Raw genomic sequence first — 5,426 nt, forward strand, 5'->3', positions numbered from 1 at the left:
ATAGCAAAACGAGACTATAGGCGCCGCTTTTCCAACGGCGGCGGCGACGGCGTCGTCAACATTGAAATCTTAACCAATTTTTGTTAAGTTTTTAAAATGTCATCATAACTTAGAATGTATGTGGACCTAGTTCATAAAACTTAGACATAAGGGTAATAGTGTATCACTGAAGATTCTTCCTGAGTTTCAGGTCACATGATTAAGGTCAAATGTCACGTAGGGTCAACGAATTTTGGCCATATTGGGGTTATTTGAGGAATTGTCATCATAACTTTAGAAGTTTATGTATCTAGTTCATGAAACTTGGACATACATGTAAGAGCAGCAATGTATCCCTGAATACCCTGTGCACATTTCAGGAAAATGGCCAAGATCAAAGGTCATTTAAAGGTCAATGAACTCTGGCCATGTTGGGAGTATGTTTTGAATTGTCATCATAACTTTGAAATTTTATGGATCTAGTTTATGAAACTTGGACAGAAGAGCAATCAAGTACCCTTGAACATCCTGTGTAAGTTTCAGGTCACATGACTAAGGTCAAATGTCATTTAGGGTTAACAAACTTTGGTTATGTTGGGGGTATTTGTGGAACTGTCATCATAACTTTAGAAGTTTTATGTATCTAGTTCATGAAACTTGGACATACATGTAAGAGCAGCAATGTATCCCTGAATACCCTGTGCACATTTCCGGAAAATGGCCAAGATCAAAGGTCATTTAAAGGTCAATGAACTCTGGCCATGTTGGGAGTATGTTTTGAATTGGCATCATAACTTAGAAAGTTTATGGATTTAGCTCATGAAACATCAACATAGGGTAATCAAGTATGAATGATTGTTTTGCGCATGTCTTAGGTCACATGGTCAAAGATCATTTGGGGTCAATGGACATATGATTTTATTATCATATTAGTGTTTTCTTCTGTGAATAATTATTCATTAGCTTTTTTCAAAGGCAGCATTGCTGCTATATCGAATTGCGTAATGCAGGCGAGACTGCCAGAGGCGTTCCACTTGTACCCTCATTTGAGGCATTTTCCCCTGATTTGAGGTATTTTTAAATAAAATTCCCAAAATTTTCCCTGACTGGAATAAAGTAAAATAATCTTCCCTGATGGACTGAGAACCCTGTAAATTGGGTACCCTCACTCTTTGTTATACAGGCTTTAAAGTCACAACTTTATGTTAATTCATTGAGCCTTTGTGAAAAATTGTGTGCTAGTACAGCATTAGTCAGGCTCGGTAAACAGGTGTATTTTGGGTAGTCATCAACAAGATTCTATGCTTTGCCCCCACCCCTCCCCATTCTGGTGCTTTCAAGGGGTGGGTATAGAAGGAAAGGGGGATTGGATGGGAGAAATATCTGTATCTAGTCTACCTGTATTGTATTCTTGTATGATTCTAGAGCTACGTCCCGCTTGGTTCTGAAATACCGGTACACATTGTACAGTATCTCTTGGCCTTGCTTGCACTTATATATTTTTGTTGTTCTTGACAGCTTGATATTGAAGGTAGCCTACTGATTTTTTTCACCAATTCATGTCTGCATTCATCTTACAGGTTTTTGTCATAGCAATAATTAGGTTATGGTATGAGGTGGTCGCAGTGATGGAGGAGGAGGAAAAGAAGATGTAGAAGAAGGAGGAGAAGATGAGAAGGAAGAGGGGAGGGGAGGGGAAAGGATAGGAGTAAGAGGAGAAAGAGGGAGAAGGAGTGGGGGCAGTTGAGGGAGCGGGTGGATGAAGGAGGTGGAGGAAGAAGAAAGAAGTTAACAGAAAGAAGGAAGAAGGAAAGAGGAAGAAAGGAGCAGGTAGGTAGAGAGAGAGAGAGAGAGTGGGGGGGGGGGGGGGGGCAAGGAGAATCTTTTAGATGAGAAAGAGATGTAAAATAGAGAATATGCAGCAGTTTCCAGAGAGTAAAGACAAAGTTATTGATAGATAGGGTGAAAATAAACAGAGAGAGAAAGATGATAAATGACTTTGGACACTTATCAGGAAAGGCAAGAGAAGAATGATATTGAATGCATAAAATCAAAGTTACTCTGCCACGGAACAGTCACTATCAATGTTCTCCAATAGCTTGGGCATCCACATTCCACATTGGAGCATACTTGCCCATAATGAAGTACCGCTTATTTAATCTAGGATATGAAACTCAATGTCAATTAGTGTCCAAGTTGAGTTGGTATTTACAGTGAACCCATTATGCATTGTGGTGATGGGATGTATACTTGACTTCTAACCCCTCCTCTGTAAGTAAAGCTGGCCTTGATCCAGAACATCATTAGGAGAGAATGAGAGAGGAGAAAAGAGAACTATAGGGCCGTCTGCACTAGCCCAAGTTTTCAAATTAGCGCGCTATTGCTGATTCGGAAAATTATCCCAATCTGAACAATCTCAAGATTATTTGTAATGGAGACGCAATTATCGCGCTAGTTCGCAGGATTAATCTCGAGATTGCAATCCCAAGTCAACTTGGGATTCATTGCAAAATAGCACGCTATTTTACGAATTATCTCGCTAATTCGCAGGTGCAGACGCACTCAAATTTATTTATTCACGTCGTCAGACCATAATGCATGGATGCCTCGCTTGAGCAGGAATCGCTCTTCTTGCGATGGTGGAGACGGGGTTTCTTGAATCTCGAGATTAATCGCGAAGAGGGCCGATCGGGCTAAAATCTCGAAATTGAACAAACTCGGGCTGGTGCAGCACCGCCTATAGAAAGAGATGGGATTACTTATGGAACTGAGAGACACCCACTTCACTTGAATAAAAAAATGACATTGATTTTGCCTGTAATAGTGACAAGTTATTGTCAGTCAGTTTATTTGCAGCTACACAAATCAGTGGGTCTATAATAGTTTTGCATCAGATATATGTTCATGGTTTAATTTTGGTTTTGTTTTCATGGCACCACAGCAGTTGTATGATTTGGTTTTGTTTTCATTACAGAAGATTTTACATTTTGATGATAATAATCATGATGATATCATTGCTGCTTTTGAAATAATTGATGCGGTCTACATCAGAAGTAATTATTTTTATTACTGGGACTATGGCACTATGCTATTCTGATCCTAACTATTCACCTGTAAGGGTGAATTCATGAAAGCGAAAGGTCACATCCAACTCCCCATCATATTTGCACCAAAATTTTAAACTGTAAAATTCTGACTACCAATTAGATTGTTCAATCGGTGAAAAAAATATATTCCAATTCACTTCATACACAAATTGAACTATCTCAATATTCAATTGTTATTCAGATGATGCTAAAAATCCTCAATTGAAATTTGGGTTTAATGTGTCTAGACATCTTGATTCGCCTAGTAGAAGGTTTAAAAAATAAAATGATTATGTTTAAAGGTGAAAAGCTAATTAATGACCTTCTGATGGTTAATGGATCATAACAAAAACAAAGGAAAACAAAGGAATGGATTTGATCATCACAAGTAGATCAAAATATGAAAATGGGGGCGAACAAATACATGGATATGTGTACGCAAGCTTTAACCTTCAAAATGCATTAGGATTGTTGTTATACTTTTGTTTGGACGAGATGGGAAAATTTCTTGATTCGTATCTGATGATGGATTGCCGTGGATCCAGTTGTGTATTGGGAGACAATTTGTTTTCCATTAATATGGAGGGAAAGGAAATTTATCACAGAAATATTCATGAGTTCGGGGATAATAATAGTATCACATTTCAGGGGAGGTAGAAAAATGAGGTATAGAAAGGCAGTAGGTATGAATGATCAGATAATTTTTTGTATCATAGTGGTGTTTGCTGAGAAGATAGAATTACATTTTTGTTTAGAGTCAAGGGTTGTATCCTAGGTACATGTATGAACTATTATAACACACCAGTAAAGGTTATATGCAGTTCATGTACACATAGCATGGATTCTCAGATCTCCCAATATGATGTTGATAGTACAGTAGGAGTATTCACACTTGCCCGATCTGGGAAAATTCATGTAAATTACAAGAAATTATTAAAAATAGAAACGTGCATGTGTGCATTAGTATGAAGTGCTAGGGCTTGTTTATGTACAGCAGGGCACCCTTTTGATTTTTCGAAACAAGAAAGAGTGTACAGCAAACACTTTGGTGTTGATTGAGAGCCGCAGTAGTTATTTTACTCTGGGTTTTAGTTCAACACTTACGGGTGTTATTATAACACCTTTGGATGATTGTTTACACTATTTGGTGTTCAATATCTAGGATGTAATACAACACCACAGGGTGTGGTCTTTTAGGGACATCAATTGGTGTCAGTTTTAACCCCCCAGTTTGTTATATAGTCAGCATCGAACACTGTGGTGGGGAAGCTTGTGTGCTAAGCCCCCATGCTCTAAGGCCCAGCGCTTTATCATCGTCATCTTTAGAGACTTTTAGGAGCAGTGAACGAGAACAACGTAGCAGTCGTCTGATCGTTCGAGTCAACGTTGTCTGCCCTTGTTCACTACAGATGCGAATACTTTAAGATTTCACTCGACTTGTACGTGTACGTACGTCCATGTGAAACAGCGCGATAACCAGCGGGTCATGACACGCTGCCCGACCCGGAAGATCTGGCGTACATGTACCATCGCCTGGCGACCTGGTCGGGTGATGCGAAGGTGCAACTTATGCACACTTGCCCTTTCACTTGCTTTGATTCTTTTTTACGCGAGTTAGGATATATATTGATGTATATATTGGAGATTAAAAAGCAATTTCAAATATGATAAACATAATGCATTGTACAACTTACATTAATTTTGTGAAAAGTCACTGAAAACTGTGTTTTAAAAGGGAAAGGTTGATCTTCATGCTGGGCTTGAACGGTTAAAATGACGTCACTCACGTGCACGTCGACTATGATTTTGGAGAACCGCAAAATGAATGTGGCGAGGTTCTAGATTCTGAAAGTGGACGTGTGTGAGGACCTGAGGCAAAAAAAAGAAATGACGTCATCTTGTATCAGTCGTCTATGTCCACGTGCATTTCTAAAAGTGCTCATTATTATCCATGTTCAGTCCACTGCAAGGCAAAGGCCTCCTCAAGTTGGTGCCAAAGGTGCTTGTCTTGTGCTCATGCAGTCCACTTTGTGCCTATGAACTTTGTGAGCTTGTCACTCCATCCCCAGGGGACCACTTCCATTGACGATCGGATACCATGCGTGACCCCAAAAAACCCACGTAAATAGGATCTCTTTTTCAAGAAATGGCATGTTACGTACGTAATGTAATAAGGGTGTAAAAAACACTAAAATAATGAAAAAAGGGTATATATTTCGCTAAAAAAACTATGTGTTTATGGTCCAATTTGCGAGGTGTAAAAAACTAAAATATTTTATAAAGGATACTTTTTGCCCCAACACTACATGTTTAGGGTCCAATTTGAGTGAGGTGTGTGGGGTCGGGGTGGTACTAAACCCG

The sequence above is a fragment of the Lytechinus pictus genome, chromosome 10 (genome assembly GCF_037042905.1).
Source record: "Lytechinus pictus isolate F3 Inbred chromosome 10, Lp3.0, whole genome shotgun sequence".
Classification (NCBI taxonomy): Eukaryota; Metazoa; Echinodermata; class Echinoidea; order Temnopleuroida; family Toxopneustidae; genus Lytechinus; species Lytechinus pictus.